Here is a 26,881-nt window from a genome sequence, read left to right on the forward strand (position 1 = left end):
CAAAAAATTTGTAAAGCATAGTGAAAAATCTAATGAGAAATTTAGCATCTTTTCCCTCTCCTTTCCTTGATTAGTCCTTCATCTGGATTTCTGTATTATCACAAAACCTCACTAATTCATATGCTGATAATTAGGGATTTTGCATTTGTTCTGTGAAGCAAATAAATAATGTAATCAAAATGTGAGGCAAAAAACGCTTAGTTTAATTAAGGAAACCTGTCGTTTCTGGGTGGATTTAACCACATGCATTTGCATACAATTAATGTGCTGATTACAGATGAATATTCTCATTAAAGCAAGCCAAGTTAAGATCTTACTCTGTAACACTTGACCTCTGTAAACTTATATTTCTTGTCAGAGTTTGCCATAAATAAGGTATGCCATTAACTCTGATTCTTTTTTCCAGTTAATCTAAATTAGAGTTTTCTGTATGGCCAGTCCTAAATTAACCTGCTTTCTTTTAGTAGTATTTCATAATTTATATGTTGCATTTCCCAAGTTAGTGGATCCAATTAAGGTGGACTCCTTTATGGTTAAATAATCTTTGTAATAGTTACAATTTGATAAAGATTGAAAGGGTGTTCAAGACATAATTTTCCTTTCTTTATTACTCTGCCAAATCTTCCTTTCTATAATCCTCAAGACAATTCGCACATCTCTGATTCCATATGCCCAGAGCCCCATAAGGGCCCCATATGATTCTCTACGTCCTTGAAAAAAAATTATCTTTGTTCTCTGCCTCATGGGATGAGAGAAGTTGTCAGAAAAGTTGTACACGTTTTAGCACAGAGGTCCTGAAGTCAGGCCTCCCATTGGACAAAAGGCTTCAAATTCGAACCTGTATGACTAACGTGTTTTATTAATCTTCAATGATAATTTTGATGTCCCATAGGAAAGATGGTTTCAGATCATCTTAGGATGTGTTGTATTCAGACCATCTCACAAAATATTTTAAAATAGCCAAGATCATCATTAGACAGGTTTGAGGCACAATGAAAGGACTTGAAAGAAAGAAAAAAATGAAAGAAAGAAAGCAAGAAAGAAAGTCATAATGCCCTTACAGATATAAATTGAATATATGTTAAAGATTTTAATTCATCATTAGTGAAGGAGTTGATAAGAAGTTATAAGTGATTTAAAGAAGACTCCAAAGACAATCTGTAGGTCTAAAATATTGAAATGATTGTGCAAATGGATGGAGGCATAGTTAGCTATTTCCACAGTAAGGGAGAGAAGTCAATTGAATCTCTACCGTGCTGAATTTATTTGCATGCCCAAAGCAAGAATTATTATTCATTACTATCAATTATCTACAGTTTCCAGAATTGTAGAGTAGCTCAAAGGCAATAAAAGACCCAGAGCTTCCATAAAATCAGAACTGAATAACACAGAAGGGAATGCTCTAACCAAAGCAGAATTTTCCATTGAAGCACTGAAGTTTTTCCACTGTAGGAAAATTTTTTCTCTGCAGTGCAAATTGCACATATGCTTTCCACTGTTATTCCCATATCTATTCATCCTCAAATGTATATTGAAATATTTCTGTATTCCAGATGGAATGCTAATCTCTGGAGACCCAGGCGTGAATCACACGTAGTTACTATCCTCGAAAAGCTTAAAATATATGTGCAAACAAATGAGGTCAACGAAAGTGCCAAGGGGGTTATAATAAAGGTTTATACAGAACACAGTGGGGTAGAGATAATGAGGAATCTTCAGACTAAAAGAATCCTCTCCAAAGACTCCAGCCAGCCTAAAAGAAGAGACATGGAGGATTATCCAAAGAACCAAGCCAACGTGATCTCCGTCACCACTCACATGGTGCACAGTCAGAATGTACCCTCTTCTCTGAGAATTCCCCATCAGCTTTTTAGTGCTGCTACCTTAATTATGAGCAGACAGTCAAGAATCCCCAAACAACTAAAGAAAACCTCTAACATGAAAGACCGAAAACAAGGCAAACAATAAATAACCAACGATGCAGGGAAGTGAAAACCTTAAAAAACTACCATTAATATAGTCAGAAAGTGGATTGCCTGCAAAATACAAACAGAATGTTGCAAATAAAGGGAACAATGGAAGAATAAGAAAAAATAAAAATGTTTGCAGAAATAAAATAGGAAAAAGGTAAGAAGACTCTCAGGAAATCTCCTATAAAGTAGAGCAAAAGATAAAGAGATAGATAAGAGAGAAAAGAAAATTGGAGAACTGATCAATGAAGAAGCCCAACATTCAAATAGCAGATGTTTCAAAAAGAATGAATAAAGAATGAATAAAGACGACGGAGGAAAGAAAATTATCAAATAAGTTTAAGAACATTTCCTACATTGACAGGGCAACTGGGTAGCTCAGTTGGTTGAGCATCTGCCTTCAGCTCAGGTCATGACCTCACGGTCCTGGGATTGAGCCCCCATCACATTTCCTGCTCTGTGGGGAGTATGCTTCTTTCTATCTCTGCTCTCCCCCCGACTCATGCTCACTCTCTCAAATAAATAAATGAAATCTTAAAAAAAAAAATCTTAAAAAATAAAAGAACATTTCCTACATTGAAAGCATCCCTAGAGTGCACAGAAAAACATACCCTAGGTACAAATATATCAATGTCAGGCACACCCTGAAAAACTGCAGAATACTGTGGACAAATCTGTATCCCTAGAAAACAACCAAAGACAAAAAAAAAAAAAAAAAAGTTTTGATTAAAATATAAATAAGATTAAACCACCTGCAAAAGATCAGGAATTAGCATGGTTTTGGGTTCCTTAGCTTCAAAATTCTGAAAGAAAGTGGTTTCTGACTCCGAATTCTATACACAGCCATACTACCAATTAAATGTGATGATAGACTACACACATTTTTAGACATGCAAGGACCCAAAATATTTATACTCTTCCACCCACCGTGCATCCCTTCCCCAGAAATTACTGGGAGTAATCTGCCAAAATGAGGGTGTGGAGACAGGGAATCCACCACACAGGCGAGGCAGAGGAAGTCCCGGCTGATGAAGAGCACTTCCAGAAGGACAGCTGTGCACCAGGTGTGGGTCACAGCCAGCCCAAACCCGAGCAAGTCAGAAGGCTCCAGGAGAAAAGTTGGCAAAAGGTAAAATGGATAAACTCCCTGATGGGTTGGAACGCAACGAGAAGAGATTTAGACAACTGGGGAAGGGTTAAATAAATACAGAGAAGAATAAGCAAATGAGGGAAAGAAAAATTGTTAACTTCAGGAAATAGAAAAAAGGTGTGTGGCAAAGGAAAGCCTATCATGTAATTCATCTAGGAACGCCATTTAACAGTTATAGTCATGTGACACCAAAATTAAAATATAACTATACAGGAAAGGGAGTTCGTGGAAGTATATATGGAAAGGACGGTGTTAGTAAGAGAGAAATCCTCATCTTTCACAGAATGGAAATGATGGACAGGTATTGTCAACAATGGAAGAACCAAGAAGTAGCACGTTTTAAGTTCTATGAGAAATATAAAGATTAAGAAAATGAAAGGATACTGACCATTTAAACTGAAATTTTTATCAAATTTTGGTAAAAGGAGAAACTAAATTTTTTAAAAGTGAATGGAAAGGTGAGCACAGATGATTTTTGGATGAATTTAGTGAGAAAGGAAAGGTAAAAGACAATGAGGGAGGCAAAGAAAGACACTAGTTTTCTGCGTTTTAACCAACTATGAGAAGCTTGAGCATGTAGAACCAGGGGCAACACCAGGGTTAGAAGATCAAGAGAGGTTGAAAACACAGATGTGACCAGGTGGTAGGTATTAGGGAGGGCACATATTGCATGAAGCACTGGGTGTGGTGCAAAAACAATGAATACGGGTGGGGGGGGCACCTGGGTGGCTCAGTGGGTTAAGCCTCTGCCTTCAGCTCAGGTCATGATCTCAGGGTCGTGGAATCGAGTCCTGCATCGGGCTCTCTGCTCAGCAGGGAGCCTGCTTCCTCCTCTCTTTTTGCCTGCTTCTCTGCCTACTTGTGATCTCTCTCTGTCAAATAAATAAAATCTTAAAAAAAAAAAAAAGAATACTGTTACGCTGAAAAGAAATTAAAAAGAAAACAACAACAACAACACCACAGATGTGAGAAGAAACAAAGAGAGAGCAGGGTTCTGGCCTTGGCAGGGGCAAAGAACTGACCAGGAGAGCACAGCCTCTGCCCGGGAGAGGGGACATCTCTTCTTCTGAAACTCCAATAAAGGAGAGGAAAGTGCACTTAGAGACAAACAAAAATGAAGTGACCGTGGCAGCGAGGAGAACGGAACCCACAACGTTCTACCTCAACTGCTCAAAACCCAGTGAATTAAGGCATGTGAGTCTTACTAAACATTTGAAATATTCTACCTAATTTTCTTTTCTTTTTTTTTTTTAAGATTTTTATTTATTTATTTGACAGACAGATTACAGGTAGGCAGAGAGGCAGGCAGAGAGAGAGAGGAGGAAGCAGGCTCCCCACTGAGCAAAGAGCCCGATGCGGGGCTCGATCCCAGGATCCTGAGATCATGACCTGAGCCAAAGGCAGAGGCTTTTAACCCACTGAGCCACCCAGGTACCCCTCTACCTAATTTTCAAAATCAGTCTCCACTACTTTAGTTTTTAAATTTCATGGGGTCAATGCCCTCCCTGATCCCTGGTTGGTTTTCTTTCTCATTTTCAAGTCCTGCAACAGCACATATGGGCTTGTACTCATGTACACACACACACACACACACACACGCACATCTCTTCCTCACTGATAGGCATCTGCTGACTGAGAATATCCCTTCAGGAAGGACTATGCCGATAACATAGCAAAGAGGGCTTTGGTATTCTCTTATAATTAAGATTTTTCTTCCTACTTGCATCTCTCAAGGAGACGAAGTCAACAGCTGTATCTGGTGGTAGCTATCAGGGCAGCCTTAGAAACTCTCCACTTAACTTACGGACTGCAGTTCAACAATAGGTTCACCACATTACGTTTTCTATGCATTTCTAGTGCTGCATGGATCTGGGATGACACCAACAATGTCCTGTAAGGTCACATCTTCCAAATGACAAATCATAGCCCTAATGACTGGAGCAATATGTAATATGTAATCAATTACCTCCATCCTCTTCAATTTCACTTCTTTCACATTAACACAACCTTTCTTAGAAGTCACTCCTCTTTGCATTTCAAACATAAATAACTAACCTTGCTAGAGAATGTACAACATGTCAGACCCTGTGCTGAGCTTTCCCCACCCATGCCTATGTTTCCATTTATTAACCTGTTCTTTTCCTAAGAGCTACCCTAGAAGAGAACTAGGATACTCGCTGCACCTTGAGGAATTTGAAGTGCCCGGTCCTTTTAAAAGACAAAGGCATTCCCCTGAACAACTTCAGTTCTTTCCTGCAAAAGCAGTGGTGCTAACCACGAGCTTCCCTGTCTTGCAAGGTCCAGAATGCAAAGCCAAGTCATTTTCCCCCAGAGTCCTAGAATATCAGGTGCTTCTGCCACTCTGGCTCCCAAAGCATCTGGCTACTGCCACTCTTGGTCCAGGAGCAAAAGAAAGGACTTAAACTTGCAAATGGTCCCCTGAAAGATGTGGCATAGATGCCTTCTTTTCACTCCGCAGCATGTTTGCCGCCAACTCCTCACTATAACTGACATCCACTACAAAGTCATGTAAACAACCCCTCCTGTGATAAAGACCTTCCCTGAATTCTTTAGGGTTTGGAGAGGACCGTGTGTTATGTGTCTATTGTGTATACACATTTGTGTGTGTGTGCCGGAAACTAGTTGCAGGTCACTTTATCAAATCTGCCGATAACACTGTGAGTTAGATATTGTGATCCTTGTTTATGGAAAAGAAAATGGAGGTTCAGAATGGCTAAGTGACATGCTTGAGCCTGGGGGGGGCAGATAATTTGGGAGAAAGTGCACCAACAGAACAAGATTTTGAGCCAAGCTTTGGATACTGTAGCTGGGAATAACACTGGGAGGGGCTGTGTTCCTCCTGCCTATTGTTCCTCTGTACATGGCCCAAAGGTGATGTTCATATGTAAATATTTTATATTTTTATTTTATTTTTAAATTTAGTTTATTTTAACTTAAATTCAATTGATTAACATATGTATTATTTGTTTCAGCAGTACAGGTCTGGGATTCATCAGTCTTATATAACACCCAGTGCTCATTATAACACATGACCTCCCTCATGTCCATCACCCACTTACCTCATTGCCTCACCCCCCACCCCAATATTTTTATTTTTAAGGAAGAGACCATCCGACCATACCCATTTAGGAAATCTTATATGTATAACATTAAAAAGAGATACACAAAATGCATGCTAATTTCCATATGATTTAAATGCAAGAATTGATAGGTTAAACTAGCTTATTGTTTTTTATAATATAAGAACAGACCATTAACATTGATGTTAATTACATATCAATATAAGATCATACAACAGTTATTCCCTTGTACGACTTACGTTGTACAACACAAGGCTTAATAATCCCATGTGGATTCTGCAAACAGATGTGTCTGGTCCTTTTAAAAGACAAAAGCATTCCCCTGAACAACTTCAGTTTCTTTCCTGCAAAAGCAGTCGTGCTAACCATGAGCTTCTCTGTCTTGCAAGATTCAAAGGACAATCCTTTCTCATGGTGAATCGGGAAACAATACTCTGTTTTCTAAGGAAAATTTGCCCCAGAAAATTATCCTGACCTAGATGTTTTTGAAGTAGAATTAATGTGAAAACTGTCCTTGGGCACTCCCTCCTAAAAGAAAAAAAAAAATTGTGAGAAATTTCCATTACGTGGACTGTATAACGATGGTTTTGACTTTCCTCGCATCTTATTCTTTGGCTATTGAAAGGGCCCTTGTTTATTTCAGTTGAAGCAGACAGAGGACTGGTAGCACAGGACCATTTTAATAATAAACCCTGCCCTTGGGTGTTAGAAAAGAATAATTTGTTTCTGTTAAAATTGTACAAAGCTGTATTTTCTAAGTAAGGCTATCTTGTGCTGTAGATGCCAAATCCAGACATGTTAAGGACATCAAAAAACAGAGAATGTATATCTATGCTATATGAGCCACCTTCAGAGAGTTATGCCTACATTAACAGACATTTTTCTTTCTATAAGGAAAATTTTAGAAACTAAGTTTATCTTGTTAGAAAATAAAAAAGAATGATGTTGTACATAGATACCATCTGAACCCACAACAGACTTCAAAATACAAAACAGTTCCACATTCATAATTATGCAAAGCATTCCAAATATGAGGCCGTCACACCCAAGGGAAGCACACAAATTTAAAAATCTCATCACTTGTGTGACTTTCGGAGACTTGTGCTCTTCTCCCATTTCATGCTACATCATGTGTTACAATTTCATCAAAGCCAACAGTTTGTTTCATTTAAAATATCTTCAGTGAGCTTAGTGAGAACAGCTGCAGCGCAGGTCTCTCCTCTCACATTAATACTATGGAGTGTTCCTTTTTGTTCCGTTTCCAGTCTAGACTTAATTAACCAGATCTGCAAAAAGTCTGCTCAGCCACCTGTCTCCATGTTCAAAGGTAATTGTTGTTTCTCCCAGGTGAGTATAAGAGTAAATGAACAACATTAGAGCACTCTTTACAGAGAGAACAAACAAGCTATTAACAGGTAAAAAGGAAGGAAGAGAGAGAAGATGATGGATGGAAGGAACCGAGGAAAAAGGGGAGAAAAGGACTTTTTATAAGGGTTTGCCCTGGTCATTCTTTCTTTTCATTTTGTTTTATTTTATTTTGTCTTGCATGACTAATCAACATAATAGTTGTATTATCATCAGCATAAATCAGTTACCCTGGGACAGGAATCAGGGCAGAGGCAAAAAGTATCCATTTACCCTGCTCGCTTCGGGAAATGAAACATAGTAATGAATCTTACACCCATTATCCATCATGACATCCTTGGGCCAATAAGTAGATATTCCCCAAATCAAAAGGGGTAAAGAGCACTCCCATTTCCCGTTATTTGAATAATCTGACTTCACTACACTATGTTTCAAACTGGTTACAATTCAACACACTTTTTTCCACAAGAAATGGAGACATATGGACAAAAGTCAAAGAACAAATTAAAACATTTTAGCTGTTAAGATTAACATAAATATACTCTGCTTTAATAAACTAATCAGATGTTCATCCATACGATGCACATAGAATCACCATCAATGAAATAGAACTGCCAAAACTAAGCCTGGAAATCAATTAAAGGAAATGCTGACACAAAATTTACACACATTTTGGATGTACAGCATTAATTCTTTTTTTTTTTTAAAGATTTTATTTATTCATTTGACAGACAGAGATCACAAGTAAGCAGAGAGGCAGGCAGAGAGAGAGGAGGAAGCAGGCTCCCCGCTGAGCAGAGAACCCGATGTGGGGCTCCATCCCGGGACCCTGGGATCATGACCTGAGCCGAAGGCAGAGGCTTTAACCAACTGAGCCACCCAGGCGCCCCACAGCATTAATTCTTTAATTCTCTTTAATTTCACACATCTGGTCCTCTTTTTTTTTTTTTTTTTCCTGTGTATTTCCATATATAAGCTTTTCATTGTTCTCTAAAGCAGTATGGTGCCTTTGGGGTTGCCTAGGGTTCAACCTTGCAAACACATGCCCTTTGTTGGCAACATATTCAGAAGAGTGAAAACTCATCACCTCCAGGAGGTATGGTTATCCTTATGAAAACCTAGCAGTGCAAAAACTCCAATGTTAAAAGCCATTCATTCTAACTCACACTAACAACTGCCAGCAGAGTATATGTACATGGTACCCCAAATTACAGGTGTATCACTACCTCAGTATATCCTATATTGTAAGAAGGTCTTATCTCTAGGGGGGGAAAGTCTGTAGACAACCTAAGTGTATGCATCTGTGATTCACTGAAGGGGCCTGAGAATCTTGGGGCCATAGACGGATTCGAGTATTAATTCCAAGCTTCATCTAGCAACAATCCATCCTCTCAAGTGAAAAAGTTGGAAAACAATTTCCCCAGGATCCTGTTAATTTCATTACCTGCTAATGAAAAAAAGTGGATAGATTAGGCCTAATTCAAATTAGCTAAATGTCCTTACATTGCTTTCTCAGGGAAATGAGTAAAAAGAAGAGCCCCAGTCTGAAATCTGTAAGGGTAGTCTTCACAATTTTGTACCTATGGTCGTTTCATTAACAAAAAATAACACAGTGCAAGGAAGTATCGGGATACATGGTTTCTAGCTCTGGTTTTACCATTCGGTAGCTATGTGATGTTAGGAAGCTTGTTTAACTTCTCTGGGCCTTCATTTGTTCACATTTTTCCAAATAGAGAAAAGCTATGTTTGTTTGTCTTGCTTTGTTTTGTTCCCATCTGGTCTTAAAACTCAGTTACAGACATGTATACAAGGCAGAAAAATTATATTATAAAACTAATAATGTTAACTTGCAGTTATAGCTCCTCCTACTTCTATCCAATTATTTCCATGTAGGGCACTGATAACACACAACCATTACTATGCAACCTAGACAGCTTAGCCGTGCAGGCAAATATGAGCTTGATTGTCCAGTATTAATATCCACTGATGCAATTAATCAAGCTGGCAAAGTTTCCTGGGAACATAAATGGCTGCAAGGGAAAAATAGCATGGGTTGGTTTAACAGTGGTTTCCAGGCTGCCCTCTTAGTTAATGCCAGATGACTGACTAAAAGGCTTCTGCAAACTTTTCCTATAAAAGGCCAGATAATGAATATCTTAGGATTTACAAGGCGCTGTCAAAGCTACTCAATTCTGACATGAGTATTCCAAAGTAGGGATAGACAATATGTAAGTAAATGAGTATGGTTGTGTCCCAAGGAAACTTTATGGTCGCTGATATGCGAATTTCATGTAATTTTTACATATCACAGAATATGATTCTTCTTTTGATTTTTAATTATTTCAAAATGAAAAAATCATTGTTAGCTCTTGAGTATAAAAGAGCAAATGTTGGCTCGAATTTGGCCCAAGACCTTTAGTTTGCCAATTCCCACAATGAATGTTAGGAAATTATGCAGGTTTTTCATCTGGACCCTGTTGAGATGTCCTATCTCAACAGGTCCTATTGTGTGATTATTAATTGTCCTCAGCACCAGTAACCCTCCCTAATGTATGGTGATTACGTCCATGGACCGGGCACACTACGCCAAGTAAATACATGTGAGTGAAACAAAAAAAATGTATCACTGAAAGAAAGAGAAACAGTGGAGTACAACAAGTCCTAAGCTGGATGGCAGGTGCTCTGGTCTCTGATCCTGCCATTGGCTCAGAATCGCCATGAGACTAGAGGAAAGATAAACACAAGAGCCCAGGCACAGTAAAGGCAAGGCCACACTAAGACCTACCTGCAAAGGAAGTGCAGTGTTCTCTCGTCTTAAAGAGCTCATCTGGTACATAACAGTCACCTGATCCCCAAACTGGTTTAACTGGCCTTGGAGGCCTGCCTGCTCACTGAGGATAGTAAAATTCTACCCGGTTCACTCAGTCTTATCTTTAGCCTCCTTTGGAAATTGTAAATACTTATCAAAAAATAAATAAATAAAATAAAACCTCAATAAGTCACCGCTGTTACTGTTGATCAGGTTATCTCACTCAGGGCTTGGAGCAACCAGCAACAGCAGGTAGGGAATATGGATGACCAGACATTCGAGAAGGAGAAAGAAGGTCAACAAGTTGGAAGCATTCAAACTATGCCGGTTCCGTAGTCCAGGCTAAGTGAATCCTTGTCATTCATTCCCTGGCATTTATTGGGCTCTTGTTCAATTCAAAGTGCTTGGCAACCAGAACCTTAACCTTCATGATGCTTACAAATAGAGAAATGTGATTGAGGCATTCTTCCTGTGTTAATAATGGCTAACATTAAGCTAAAAGGTCCATTGAACTTTAGTAAGAAAGCCCAGGTTTACTGATAATTTCAGATATATCCCTTTTCATTCAGAATAAACCATAGTGAAATCTGTAGTATAATGACATACTGAGCTCACTGCCTAGCAGATTCTCTTGCTCATATTTTTTTCCCACATTTGTAACCAGAATACGTTGGTTATTCAATACAAACATAATGGTTTTAATGGTTAATCAAGCACGTGCAAGAAAAACACAAGAGGAATAATCCCTATTTGAGTCTGGCAAGAACTTCTACCATTTGCTTTGCTAATATTTTGTGGTAAGAGCAAAGCTCCAGAAATTCTCTGATGAGCATTCAGCTCATTCGAAGACCCATCGGTTACCAGATTTCCAGTAACAGTGCTGGAAAGACAGATCAATTGGAAATGCCTAAAAAAATAAAGGATAAGCATTAGAGTCAGATGGGCCCAGATTTGAGTCCTCGCTCAGATGTCTAACAACAGTGTCACCTCAGGCAAGTGATGTCCACTTCCCAAGCCTCAGCTATGTGTGTGTCCACATAGCTCAGTAACAGCACTAATCCTACGTGAGTTCATAAGTATTAGCCATTACCATTAACGTTAAGATTCTGGACTTTAGAAAAAAGAGTGAAGCCCAAAGATTGAGAAGGTGTCTAGGGGTGGCAGCTAAATGGATAAAGAGAGTAAGATTTACTCACTTAAGAAATTATAATTGATTACTATAATGTTCCAGGCACTGTACTATTTTTCGTTACTCTCCTTCTCGGTCAAAAGAGACACATATAAGCTGTACTTTCAAAATTATTTGATTGTTTTCTAAAATTTAAATAAATCTCTGTTGTAAACTTTTCCTATGGCCATTTGCCTCTTTCTCCTAAAATCTAAAGGGAGAGAAAAACAATTTACTCTGCTGGAATTTCTTTTCTTAGTTGTGGTCCCATGATAGGTGTGTGCCTTTGGTTAGTTCTGTAAGCGGCCTCTCACCTCTCCCCTTAGAGACTGAATGGAGGCTGTACCATCCTTACGATGTCATATACGATGAAGCCCAGTCAAGGAATTCCTACACTTAGAAGCTGCACTCAAATGTCCTTTCTATGAAGGATCGGCCACCCTATTTAAAGCTAGAGGTAGCTATGAGCCAAGAAGATACTCAGTTTTTAACCCAAAGCCTAACTTATTAGGACAGACTCACCACGCTGGGAGTATAAACTCCTGCTTATACTAACAGCTGGAGAGTAAGTCTTTAAAGAAGCCATCACTTTGGTTATTGGTTTTTGTTCATTTTAAGAGTAGGGAGAAGTAGAGATGAGGGGACTTATAATATGTTGAACTCAAATTAGTATTCAAGACTTAAAATACTTCTTTTTGCTAGAGATGATGAACAAAAAAGTGAAATATGGAAATGAATGTTCTGGGGTCAAGATGGATCCTAATTTCCCAAAAATAGAACTCTCTGGATTTGGACTTCTTTGGATGTAGGTTCTGGAGACTGTAAGAGCCACCCTCTAAGGTTCTGGTGAAGGACCCCTTCATCCTCATCTGTCCCATGGTAGCAGCGGGGGCCAGGGGTCCCACTCTCCCGGATAACCTCCTGCTTGCTTTCTGGTGACCTGCAATTGTCATTCGCCAGAGCACTGCTCCTTCCTTTCCCACAGAAAGCATCCAAGACCCTGTCCAACATCACCTTCTCCCCAGGCTGGAGAAAGTTTCCTAGACCTCTTCCATCAGGAGAATGATTTTTATTTTCTTACGCGTACATATGGATTAAACCAGTTAAATGTCTTCCACAGAAGCGTACATATGGATTAAACCAGTTAAATGTCTTCCACAGAATAAGAAAGAGTTGCCTGATTTTCTTTCCTGCAAATAACAATCAATCTAGCTTAGAGAAAAAAAAAAATTGAAGAGTCATTTTTGGAGATCTCTGGTTAGGCATCTGCTCACAACAACCAAAAAGGGCTTCCCGCTGACCTGGAAGAATTCAATGTGGGGAAATTCCAACCACATACTAGCTATCATGATCTCAGAATACACTTTAGAGTACTTGTTTTCAAAAAAAGAAAAAGCCTGTTTTTTTCCTTTATCATTTCTCCTTGAAAAGGTGCATTAAATCAAAAGAGTACCTTAACATCCATGACATCCTCATATTGAAATAACAGCCATAGAATCTTCCTTATAGTCCCAACAGAAACCAGATTGTGACTATTCTTTTATGTGCAAAGGACTCCATCCGGAAAGTAAGGGAGAAGTATGGTACAGGTATCTTAATAAGTGAGTACGGGTTGGTTGTACTACAGTGACTAGTCAATCCCAGTAGAGGAAGGACTGGGAAAAAATAATAGGAGGCAACAAGCAAGGTCAGTAATTTAAAGGCTGTTTCTCTGGGACAGAAAAAATTCAGAGCAAATTCAAGAAACAATTCAGCAACAAAACCTGTGTCATGCAGTGGTCATTTTTTTTTTTTTTAAAGATTTTGTTTATTTATTTGACAGAGAGAGAGCACAAGCAAGGGGAGCTGCAGGCTCCCCACTGAGCAGGAAGACTGATGTGGACTCGATCCTAGGACCCTGGAATTATGACCTGAGCTGAAGGCAGATGTTTAATCCACTGAGCCACCCAGACGCCTCTATAGTTACCATTCTAATATAGGTCATGGTTGAGGGGAAAGGGGCAGACAGGTGAAGAAAATCACACTGATCCTATGTTGTAGGCGAGGGAAGCTGTCCCCTTCTTCCTTTGTAGGTTCTTGGACTGACCTAATCATTCCATTGACATACTACAGATTACCAGGAGAAACATAAATTCAATATTGTATGCACAGGAGCCCAAAGATAGCTGAGTCCAAAAAGTGGCCAAAGCAGGCAGCTTTTCTGTCATTTAGACAAAGAAACAATTATTCCCAAGGATTTTGACAAAACAAAGGAGTTTGGTTGTGGGGTAGCAAACTAAAGAAGGAATAAAGTTTGTTTATAGTGCCTTCTTGGCCTTGAATTCCCTATCTCTGGTGATAAGGATGACTTCTACCTTCTCAAGATAGGAAGGATATCTTCCCGTGAGAGATTTATTTCCTACTTCCAGGGGAACAAAGGGCAGCAGAGTGTCCTTCCTGCGGCAGCTGTAACTTTGATTCAAAATAATCAATATGCCAAAGTGCCGTATTTTTGTTCCCTTCAATATTCTTTCCAAAAATAAGAAAAGAATAACAGTCGGCTCTTAATATTGTTACATATACACACAGGATGCTACTGGGTCAGGGAGGGGAAAGGCTCTGAGTACATGAAAAGAGGGCAGGGAGGGCCTCGCCAAAGAGGTGCCTAGGCCAACCACCGAAGGAAGAGGAATTCTTTAGGCAGGGAAGGAAGAAAGACTTTTCTGACAGGAGGCCATGGGAAAGTATATCCCATTTTCTTTCTTTCTTTTTTTTTTTTTTAAATTTATTTGTTTGTCAGAGAGAGAGAGAGAGAGAGAAAGAGAGAGCACACAAGTAGGCAGAGAGGCAGGCAGGGACAGAGGGAGAAGCAGGCTCCCTGCCGAACAAGGAGCCCGATATGGGGCTCGATCCCAGGACCCCGAGATCACGACCCAAGCCGAAGGCAGAGGCTTAATCCACTGAGCCACCCAGGCGCCCCTGTATATCCCATTTTCAGAACCTAAATCAGAAGATGGGATCTGGCAAACTAGACAGGCCAGATCATAAAAGAATTTTGTGTTAGTTTTGTTGGGTTAGCAGTTTTCTTCAGTCAGGAGAAACGAAATTTTGCCAACTCACGCCAAAGAGAACAGGGTAAAGGGGAAGACAATTAAAAGAATACGGAAGCAATGGAAACACTGAATACACATGCTTTTGAAAGAAACCCAGGTAACAGCTGCAAAAGGACAATCTTAGAGTGCCTTAATCTATACCTGTCAGCAATGGCTTGAAACAAACCACTTCCAACTACTTTCAATCTTTCCTTCTCTTCATTGAAAATTTCTGGGAGAAAATTGGCTCTTTTGGCTAGGAGAGCAGAGAGCTCCTTGAACAGACATCCTACAAAGACTGCAGGCACTGGGATCTGCTCAGATTCCCCCAAACTAATATCAATTGTATGGCGCCCAGGAGGACTGAGGGTAGATATTCCACAGGTAAAAAAGAGACCACGAGAGTCGTGTATGCTGTGTCAAGGGTTTTGAGCTTTATCCTATAGGCAGAGGGAAGCCAATGGGATGATCCATGCTTATGTTCTCTTTGGGCACACAAGACACTGCGGAACTTTAACAAATAAGACCGTAAAATGAATGTCACAGGGTTTTGTGTCTAGGTTACAAATGATATCTAAAACCCTCATGGACACTTATTGGCAGACAGTCTCATGGGATGTTAGAAAGAGGAGTAAATTTCGAAATCATTTAGTGAATCCAATTTCATTTTACAGGTTACCTATAAAGAGGCTCAGCAGCTGTGCCCTTCCTCGGGTCACGAGTCTACTTATCAGCATTCAGGACTTGGGATGAAATTCTTTAATCATCAACACCATCCTGTCAAGCTACTATGAAAAAAGCTCATTTTAAAACCTCTTTCTTCATGAAAGTATTGGGCTTCAACACAGATTCTGTGGCGCCTTTGATTATGTCTGTACTATACACACAGTATAGGGCATTCTTCTCATCATTACGTAAAATTCTTACAAAATGTGTCTTCTACTCTCTCCCACGGTTTCATTTTTTCAGCAAGAAACTAGTAAGTATCAGTCATTGTCCTGGCTGAGGGCACAGAGTAGCAACGATATTGTTAATAATAATATCAATATAGCGGCCATCATTTACATAACACTTACTAGGTGCCAGATAATATTCTGAGTGTTTTTCATATAGTAATTCACTTAATCCTCATAACAACTGGTAGGCTGGAATGGGGAGTGATTGTTTGTGGCTTCAGTGTTTCTTTGGGAGGCAATAAAGATGTTCTAGAATTAGATTGTGGGTATGCTTTCACCAACTGTAGATATACTAGAAAACACTGACTTGCACACACATTAAAAGGAATTTTATGATATGTGAATTATATTTCAATAAATCTGTTTAAAAAAAAAAAAAAAGAAGTAAGGGCACCTGGTGGCTCATTTAGTTAAGCATCTGCCTTTGGCTCAGGTCATGATCCTGGAGTCCTGGGACTGAGTCCCACATCGGGTTCCCTGCTCAACATGGAGCCTGCTTCTCCTTCTCCTCCATGCTCATGCTCTCTGTCACTATCTCTGTCTCTCTCAAATAAGTGAATAAAATCTTTAAGAAATAAAAATTAAAAATAAAAAAAAGAAGCAAAACCCAAGATGTCGATTATACAGAGAAGCCATTTGAGGCACAGAGAGGTTACAGCAGTTGTCCAAGGTCATAAAGCTACAAAGTGTCAGAGCTGGGGTTCAAATATAGGCGGTCAGATGCAGAGTCTCTATATTAAGACACAGTCCCTGATCTGGAAGAACTCACAATCTGGAGCATATTTACAAGCATGAGGTGAAACCATCTTGCCCTTGTATCTAAATTACTCAGATGTAGTAAACACACAGTCAGAGGAAAAAAGGAGAAATATACAAAGGAAAACTAATGGATGACAGAGTCCCAGATATCTGTAGATGCGTCAGCATGTCTAAAGCCTGATTCTGCTTCTGATGGTGTCATCAGGAAAAAGTATCCTAAAATAAGCTACGTTAGAAAAGAAAACAAAGAGGGTGCTTTCTCACCATCCATTAACATAATAAGCTGAAGTCACCTTGTGTGTGCGCGTGGACTTGCCTGTGCACGTGTGAGCTTGTGACAATTTGGGTATATGTGTGTCTGCTGGAAAATTGCCCTCCCGGAATTCATGCCTGTTCTTCATTGTATGCCCAGAACCTGGCAGGGCACGTGGGAGATAATGGATGATGATGAATGAATGACTCTCAGCTAGTTAAAGAATAGCTTAAATTGATTTTTGACTTCCTGGACTTTAGAATGGCTCAAATCTAGATCATAAGGAAAAAGGGCTGCTGGTGACTGGAGGTATATGGGCATTACATGACTATTAGTCATTTGGGGGAGTGTCTGGTGTTCATGAGATCACAGCTCCAAACCTGTAAAGGTCTAGTTCTCACACTCAGTCCTTCTCAAGACCCCAAGTTCTGGTTGTCTTGAAAATGTATTTAACTGGTTATGAAAAGGACTGGGTAGGAGAAAATGGGTGGCTGAGCTCAAAAATCTGTTCTGCCTCAGGGCACCTGGATGGCTCAGTCAGTTGGGCTTCTTGCCTTTGGCTCAGATCATGATCCCAGTGTCCTGGATCAAGTCCCGCATTGGGTGAGTCTGCTTCTCCCTCTGCCTGCCACTCCCTCCTGCTTGTGTTCTCTCTCTCTCTCTCTCTCTCTCTCTGAAAAATAAACAAATAAATAAAATCTTTTTTTAAAAATCTGTTTTGCTGCAGAAAAAACTCAAAGTGCACTCCCAGTGATGGTGAGCTAAGAACAATGCATTTCCTTAAACAGTATATATTCAAGCTCATCTTACATCCCAAATACAGCAAGCAGAAGTAGAAGATACCTAAACCAGAATGCAGGGCCCGCATGTCAGTTTCACAAGCTGGCAGGGGCTGCTCAAAATCCTTCTCAACAGCATTAATGCTCAAGCACTAGGTTAACTGCTGGATGACTAAGCTATGTCCTCTTATGCTGAAGGAATTCACAGAATTGGTGTTCCTACCTCCTCAAAATTTGTAGAATTTCTGTATCATTACTCAGTTGAATATTCTTCACCTTGGGTAACAAATTATGAACGTGACATTCATCAGGCCCCAAATGGGACCACTCTGGAGAGTCTGGGAAAAACCCAGAGAGCTATATGAAAATTGCAAAGGTTAAGATTTTCTTCCTCAAGTTCAAACAAGAAATTCTACTTGTCACTGAGATAACAAAAAAGATAAAATTTAAATAAGGTAATAAGTACCAAGCAATTTATCTTTAGCTTTTCAACATTTGAAGAAAAATGACACGCTCTCTACCCAGATCTAATTCCTCCATCTGCCACAAACTTGAGACATTCTTCCATGAGCTTACTTATTGTATATATTACAGGCAGGAGAACCAAGTTGCTAAGAGCTAGCCTGTCTCTATAACCTATTACCCAAATCAGAGCACTTCTGAAAGTGAATAAAGTCACAATAATTACATTGGGACATCAGAAGTAACCTGGGACAATCCCAGACAAACTGAGAAATACTGTCACCCTATTAATTGTGCTCTGGTGTCAGAATTGGATGATGGGCAGGGAGAAACAATTGAAGGCTTTTGAATAGTGTTGTTAAGTGACCACAACTTCAGGAAGCTTAGACAGAAGTGGACTTTGGCCAGAATGGACCAGAAAAACATCGAGGATAGGAAAGCCCAAGAGAACGTTCTTATGGCACTAGGAAAGAAGCCACAAGAGGCCAACCTAGGACAGTGGCAATAAAAAGAGAAAGCCTGTATAAGAGAACAGGCTGTTAAAGAGGTCAGATAGGTTGTAATACTAGTCTAAGTAGTTAGAAAATATTAAACACACCTCAAGGGACTCGGCAGGTAAATGCATAGCAGAGGACATGCTGATTGGAAAAACCAAGGGAACTCGGATTCTAGGGCAAAAGCTGTCTGCTCCCTATCTCTTCTCATACTTCCTGATCATGTTGCTAGGCTCGCTGGGGTGTGCTTCATTCCAAGGAGAACTGGAGCCCTCCACAGACCGCTTACTACGATGAAAGGCACAGGTAAGCCAAGAGTTTCCGTCACCAGGAGGGTAATAAAATGCCACCAACAATTGCGCCAGACACCACTTGGTGGCACCAGTACCCTGAAATGATTGAAATGCAACCTGCTATTCCTTGATCTTAAAGTGGAAACCTTGGACTCCTAAAAGGTCTGGCCAACCCTCAAGTTCAATTTCTTCCATGATTATCTGACTTCTTCCAGAACTTTCACATCCTCCTGTATCTCAGTCTATGGGAATCCTGAAAGCTAGAAGATGAGAACGTTTTATTTCAATGATCTCTTATTATTTCAAAAATTCCTTTTTGGCATATACACATATAATTTGCATAAATGTGACCACCTCTTTCAACCACATTTTTCTTACATTAGCCTTTTCCTTTTCTGTTTCTTTTCCTCACCTACCACCACCTTCTAGACAATTCATCTTAACAGCCTAGAACATATCCATTCATGTTTGTTCCATCACCATCTAACCTTATACAAATGTGTGTATAGGCAAAAGAGAAATGTAGAGAGATAATGTTTAAAAGTTTTTTGATCAATGATTTAGAAAAGGACTCATATAATATACTGTTTTACACATCTTGCTTTTCTCCCTCAACAATATCTGGTGGTAATCCTTCTAAGCAGCTAGTATTGCTCTAATTCATTTTGAGGGGATGTTGTTATATAATATTCCATGGTATAGACATACGATAATATATCTGACAACAGTTCCTTATTAAAGGGTATTCACTTGCTTTCAATTTTTTGTTGTTATTTTGCCACAATAAACAATCCTGCTGTAGAAATCCTGTGTTTGTATGCTGTAAGGTAGTGTTCCTGTCTCCATGAGTTAAATTTCCAACAGGAGAATGCCAGATTAAGGGGTAAGTATATACTTTTAACCTAAGAAATGTTTTTCTTAATTTCACAAAATTTTAAGAAATGTTGCTAGATTTACATCCCCCACAAAACTCTTTAAAATCCCCATTTCCACCAGCAAAATATGAATGACAGTGCTCTTTTCCCCATGTCTCCACTAGCAATGTGTATTGCTGCTTTTTTCTTTTGCCAGGCTGATGGATGTAAAGTGACAACTTATCATTAACTAACTTCTTGTTTTCCCAAATGGTTGTGATTTGGAGCATCTTTTCAGTTTTTTGTTTTTTGGTTTTTGGGGTTTTTTTTTTTTTTTTTTTTTGCCATTTTGATCTGATTCTTCACAGCTTTTGCCCAAAGCAAGGATTTTTTAAAGGGATTTTTGCTTAGTAATGAAGCTAGAAAAATATTGCTGAACATTAAAGAAAATGGAAAAAAAATAGGTTTTATCATGATCACTATTACCTATATTTGGTATAACACTAAAGCACTTGGGTGCTCAATTCGGCAGCACATACACTAAAATTAGAACAATACAGAGAAGATTAGCATGCCCTCTGCATAAGGATGACATGCAAATCTGTAAAGCATTTCATAGTTTAAAAATACATGCAAACATACATGCATGCATATATACATACATAAAAACACTGGGGAGCCAGAAAATAATCTGTGAGTACTATTCAATTCTGAAATGTCGACTCTCAGGGCAGAAGATGGTTATTTCTCTCTTCATAAGGAATTATCTCACTGTTAGTGCTTTGTTTCTGACTGGACATTATATTGCTCTATATGCTTAAGTAGGACTTGGTATTAAATCGAACCAGTTGCATTTATTTGAGTGTCATTCAAAATACTTGTTTAAAAAAAAAAGAACAAAAATCAGTAGGGAAAGAAATTGTATTTTTAAGCTTCTAAGAAGATTTTATAAACAATGGAGCCCAGAGAACAAAAAAAGTCATAAAATGACTTGACAGTGTCCTTTTAAGTGAACATATGTGAGTTTATGCCTCCATATGTGTTCACATATGTCCTACATATGCACAACCAGCTGCTAACCAACCAAATTGTTCAATGTGTATGTTTACTGTAAAACAAGCCGAAAGTGTTTGGTCTCTTTGTTAGAGAAACAGCTCATAATTTGAAGTATACAAATGTCAGTTGTTTCTCATTTCTTTTTTTTTCCAAGCCAAATGAGCTGTTGATGCCCAATTTGGCAGGGTCCTAACTGAGGCTGACTCTCGGCCAGCTGTGGAAACCTGGCCCTGAAAGTTTGGGAAAATTTTTACAAGAATAAGGAGCTTTTCCTAATGGCTCCCTAAACCAGAGGAAGTTTCCTTAGAGCCTCAGCCAGTTTTTTCCCACTCAATATCCCAAAGGATAATCACTAACATTGCTTGGATACTAATGGATGGAGTTAGGGTGTGAAATGAGGGTCCTCCCCAACTTTGGTCAAATACTCTTTCAAAACCCACTCTTAACAGAAAACGTTCTAGGGAGGTAGAGATTATATCTGTGATTTATCTATGAGTCCTCAGTATCTCATCTTTCATTCAGCCTTTAGACAGTGCTCTGCAGCTTAAAATGGCGAATGAAATTTGGACCAATTTCCAGTTGAAGGTCCAGCCTTTGGACGGATTAGACCCCTACTTCTACAATCACAGCATTGAACCCAATCATCACGATCGGGATCCTCTACAACTCACATTAATATTCTCTGAAGAGCAGGCTGTTATGAAAAGAGCTCATGCTCTGGAATGGAAGAGTCTGTCCAGTTCTGGCTGTGTCATTGCCTGGCTGTGTGGTTGTAGTAGCTTCACGCTTTCAACTTCAGTTTCCTTAGAGCTATATGGAAATAGTAACACAGACTTCCTAAGTTTCTGATGAAGATGAAATGGGATAACCTATATAAAAGATGATGTGCAGTACTGGGGACATGTTAAGGGCTCAGTAAATGTAAATGCCCTCCCTCTCCGTGTCTCTTTTCCTCTCTCTAGTCCCTGCAAAGAGAGAGAGAGAGAGACATAAGAACCAGGAATATTTCTTGGTCAAGGGGATAATCCAAGAGTCCCCAATCCCAAAGATGGCGGGGAGGGGTAAAGGAGAGGCTGAATTCAGCAGAAAAAAAATCATTTAAAATGTTCTCTCTCTTTTTTTTCATATTTTAAAATTATTTTTATTAACATATAATGTATTATTTGCTCCAGGGGTACAGGTCTGTGAATTGTCAGGCTAACATGTTCTCTTTTGACAAAAAATAAAAATAACAGAAATAAAACATTCTCTTTCAATATCACTGAAACCAGACAGATGAATATGCAAGGGTGTTCATAAATGCATGCCCATTTATTGAACACCTACTGTGTGCCTTGAATAGTGCTTGACAGAAGAAATATTTCTTAAGTAAATGAATGAAAACCAAACCCTTAAAGCACCATCATAATTTCTTCTCTGACGCTCATTTCCTGGGATTTACTTATTAGTGATGATTCTCTGCTTTTCGAAGTGAATGCCATCATAAGGAAGAAGTATGGGTATCTGTTGTCACTGTCTTACTCAGCCCCTGTAAAACCAGAAGCATCCCACCCATCTTTCTGTCTGCCAACTCGGGCTCTTTCTACATCAAACCACCTCTCATTCCTTCTTTCCCTTCCTCCATTCAACCTTCTGAAGGCTGTCCAGTATTTGGCACAGCTGAAAAACACAATTCCTCTTGCTGCAGGTGTCCGTGTGTTTGGAGCAAAATGAGCCACTGTTGACAATTGTAAAGAAAGGAAGAACAGCTGTTTGCATCTGGGCGTGGGGTAAGAAAGAGAGAACAGCTGGTGGCAGCTGTGGCAGACAAGAAAGTAACCCAGTGAGCAGCTGCTGGTAATTCAGAATCTACTAGACTGCCCGGAATAACTGAAATCCAGAAGAAGCATGTGAGACTCGATTTAACTACTTTACTGTACCCTGCTCTTCATTAGATCCGACTTGTCCTTCATTAGGGACATTCCCATGATAGCTGCATGAGGACTCCCAGTGGGAATATCAAACCTCTCCTTCCCATCCATAACCCTTTGGAAAATCAAACCAAGAAAAGTAAAATGGCACAGACATTACTTCCAGTAAGCCCATGCTTATTTTTACAAGAGGAAGCAGTCTATGGTTGACAAGGGAAAAAATGCTACCAGTGATGGATCTATCATAAGAATGGGCAAAAAGAATTCTTTCTATATTACAAGAGATTATGGTCATTTTGATGATGATCCCACACTTCAGAAGTCAGTAGGCTAACATAATGTGATAACTTAAGTGTAATAGAAGCCTAGAAAAATCCATTTTAAAACCCTGTCAGGGGTTTCAATATTTCTTTTCTCATATGTATGTAATCCTGTGAATGTGTATACATAGAATTATTTCCCTCTACTTTCTTTTTTATTCTTAATAAAAAGAAGATAAAGATGTCTTTATATCATTCATCTGGTGACAAAATATTTGGTTGGTTGTCGTGCTTCCCCCTGGTTCTTTTAGTCATCTGGAATTCCAAGGTAAACTGAGAGGCCCCAAAATGTGTCATCTACTTCTCATCTTGTTCATCACAGAAGAAAAGCATCTCATCACTCCAATTTACAGAATTTCAGCTCTTTAGTTTCTAAGGTAAAGTTCAAGAGAAGAAAAAAGAAACTACCACAATGTTATATATTAATAAACTATATACAACGAATGCCCCCAAATAAAAAATCATTAAGGAAATTATACGGCAAGCTATCTGTATTTACAGAAATGATAATTTTGCAGATAGTGATAGGGAAAAATGCTTGTGATGTAGCATTTGTGGAGAAGTCTGCCAAGCTTTTTCACACATGAAAAGTTAATGCAGGGTGCCTGGGTGGCTCAGTTGGTTAAACAATTGCCTTCAGCTCAGGTCATAATCCTGGAGTCCTGGGATTGAGTCACACATCAGGCTCCCTGCTCAGCAGAGAATCTGCTTCTCCTGCTAATCTCTATCCTCTCATGCTCTCTCTCTCTCAAATAAATAAATAAATTTTTTTTAAGTTATGCGAAACATACATCATGATTAAAACTAAGGTAAAAGGATAGGCATAGGACAATGATGTAAAAGGAATTTGTTAAAATAGAAAAAGCCAAAGAAGACAGCAGAGGAGGAATCTTAAATTTTATTTCTTTTATATATTCTTTCTGTTGATAAATTATATTCGTATAAAAGATCTAAATAATAATTAAACTATTATGAAAATTACTAATAAAATCACTAAACTATAAGCACCATAAGGACTGGATCCTTCCGTTTTTGATCACCTTTACCTCCAATGCCTGTCACAGTGCCTAATTACCAATAAAGATTTGTTGAATGAAGAAGTCAATGAAATGAGTCATCATTTTAAAATAAGATTTATAAAAGAGAGAATGGAACCACTTCCACCAATGGCATACGTGTGACTGAGAAAAGAAGGCTGCCTCTATTCTAGAGATCAATTAGAAAGATCCCCAAAGATATGCTAATGGTATTTTGAAATCAGCTCTGTCCTGCCTGGTGAGATATGTGGCCCAGCCAGGCCTAAATGAGCCCCCACATTCTTAATTGGAAGGGAGAGAAACTAGACAGTGCAAATATGCTTCCAGCTCTAAGATAGGATTCTGTGACTTGGAGTCACAGAAGTAGTGGGACTTGGAGTAACTTGGAGTAACTTGGAATGGGAGTAGTTGCCAAAATACTCATGTCACAAGCACTTGGCCCTCAATATACCGACCAGAATGGCCCATGGCAAAGTTCCCAGATGTCTTGTGCTCTAGGTGAGTAGCTTTCCTCAAAGCGAATTTGATTAATGTTTCTATCCACAGCTCCCCTCTCAAGTCCAGGCTTGGTGACCCAGTCTGGCATTGAAAGCTTGAGTTCTAAATCAGCTAGTACGAATATGAGATTTTTTTCACTCTTGATTTTACTGTCCCATTTTCCTTCAACAATAAGGTCCACAGTTGAAAGAATTTTCACTATGTCAAAGGCTGCCTTTGAATCAGCCTTGCTTACTAAATTCCTCCCTGGGGAAGTTGGGATAGACTCATCATTCCAATATGAACATCCTTATACAAAGTCTGTTTTCCAGATATCTTGAACCTTCCCCAAGCCCAGCTTATATAAAGTGTGAATGTTCCATGTTAATGTAAAGTACTCCTACACTCTAAACATGAAGTAACTCAAGACACTGACAAATTTGTATGTTATCCAAAATATGTTTGCAGATTTTTTCCTCTTGCCTATAAAATAGCATTAAAGGAAATGTCTTGCTCCATAAATGTAACTGTCAAGAGTTTAAATGACTTACACTTCATCATCATCATCACCAGAATCATAAACTGCCTTTTTTTGTCCAGGGCTGGAATTGTAGTATACTCAGCATATTCAACAGATATTTGAGTAACATGCTGAGAAGATGCAACCACTAGGTTTTTATCAACCTTCCCTAAAGGGACCATAGCATATAGTTATTTCCAGATATAATTTCTATATTAGAAGTGTGAAGGCTAATTTTATGTGTCAACTTGACTGGGCTATGGGATACCCAGATATCTGATCAAATATTATTTGTTGTTTCTATGAGAGTGTTTTGGGATGTAATTGATAGACTGAGCAAAAGCAGATTGCTCTCCATATGTGAGTGGGCCTCATCCAATCAGCTGACAGCCTGAATAAAACAAAATATCTGACTCTTCACCAAGTAAGAAGGGATTCTTCTGGCCTGAAGGCCTTCATACTGGTACCTTGGTTTTTTTCTATCTTTGAAGTTGAGATGAAACACTGGCTTTTCCTGAGTCTTTAGTCAACCATCCTTCAGACTGGAACTACACCATCCATTTGCTCTTTTGGGTCTCCAGCTTCACCAGCTCACCCTACAGATCTCGAAACTTATCAACCTCCATAATCATATGAGCCAATTCCTTAACTAGATCTCTTTATATACACAACCTATTGGTTCCACTTCTCTCAAAAATCCTGAGTAAAACAACACATAAGGTTTAACATACTATTCAGCACATGAGATTCTATTCATTAAAAGAGGACTCTGGAAAGATGGCAGAGTAGAAAGCACCAGGGATCTGTCTCTCCACCCAGAAAACAATTGCGTTGACAGAGTCTCTCTGATATAACTATTTTGAAACTCTGGAATCCTTGAAGGCTTGTAATTTCCAAGGGAAGACTTAGATGGTAAATTGCAGTTAATTTTAGTCAATTTCAGTTCTTGGAAGAGTAGTTACTAACCGTTCCCTACCTCAGTCCTATGGTAGGCAGCTCTGCCAGTGTTCCTGGAGCAGCCTGCACATACTTTGATGGAGCCAGGCTAAGCAAAAAGGATGTTGTCCTTTGGACAATCTATTTGGAAATCTATGCTCTGCTCATTGATTGCTGCTTCTGATCAAAGAGGTACAGACAAAGAGGTGGGCAGCCATTGTTGTTGCACTTCCCCTCTGTTGTTGCTAGCCCCTCCCCTGCCAGCTAAAGTGAATTCTAGGGGGTTTAAATTTTTCAGCTTTTCTCCTTTCAGAAGCCAGACATTAAAGTCTAAAACATACAAAAACACCTGCATATTTGGAGAAAATTAGAAAGTAACTGCACATGCCCAGGAAAAAGCTCAGAAAAGACATTAGAAGACCTTGGGTTTATACCTCAGCTGATCCTTAGCATAGGGAGACCTACAGTAATCAGAAACAAAGAAAAAACAAAGACAATAATAAAAACCAGTAAACCTTGGGGAAGAGTGAGGATCCGATTTCCAGAGTCACTCTGGTATGTTCAGTGTAAAACAAAAAAGCACAAAGTATATAAAAATAGGAAACTGTGGCTCATTTATAGGAAAAAAAAATTAACCAACAGAAACTCTCCGTGTAGACTTAATAGCAGATCTCCTAGACAAAGACTTTAAAGCTCTTATCTTAAAAATGCTCAAAGGAAAAAAAAAAAAAAATGCTCAAAGAACTAAAATAACATGTGGAGAAAGTAAAAAAAAAAAAAAAGTGATATGTGAACAAAATGGAAATATAAATTGATAGAAAATCTAAAAAGAAACAACAACAAAAAAATCTGGAGCTGAAAAGTACAGTAACTGAAGTGAAAAAAAAAAAGATCACTGTAGGGATTCAAAGGCAGATTTGAACAGGCAAAAGAAAGTATCAGTGAACCTGAAGACAGAACAAGGGAACCTATCAAGTGTGAGGAACAGAAAGAAAAAAACTGAAGGAAGGCAAACAGAACTTAAGAGATCTGTGGAACACCATATCTAATCCAGTAGAACTAAGATGTGCAAAGAAAATGTAGCATCTTTTTTTATCCTTATAAATTCAGTCTCTTCCAGATTGTGTCTGATAAATGCTAT

The 26,881-nt window shown here is 39.0% G+C and overlaps 1 long non-coding RNA gene and 1 other non-coding gene across 3 annotated transcripts in view; one reads left to right on the plus strand and one right to left on the minus strand.

Annotated features, from left to right (window-relative positions):
- Window positions 1-6,629: 6,629 nt before the first annotated feature.
- LOC131837981 (uncharacterized) overlaps window positions 6,630-26,881 on the minus strand; it is a 28,702-nt gene continuing 8,450 nt past the window's right edge. The window contains exon 4 of one of the 2 annotated variants that reach the window (XR_009356395.1): window positions 6,630-6,749. This is a non-coding gene — a long non-coding RNA (uncharacterized LOC131837981). Of the gene's footprint in view, window positions 6,750-21,217; window positions 21,351-26,881 lie in introns of those variants that run through there. The other variant, XR_009356394.1, reaches the window with a different exon arrangement.
- On the plus strand, window positions 20,001-20,107 carry LOC131839980 (U6 spliceosomal RNA). The gene has a single exon (XR_009357101.1). It is a non-coding gene; the product is annotated as a U6 spliceosomal RNA (small nuclear RNA).

Source organism: Mustela lutreola, chromosome 8, assembly GCF_030435805.1.
Source record: "Mustela lutreola isolate mMusLut2 chromosome 8, mMusLut2.pri, whole genome shotgun sequence".
NCBI lineage: Eukaryota > Metazoa > Chordata > Mammalia > Carnivora > Mustelidae > Mustela > Mustela lutreola.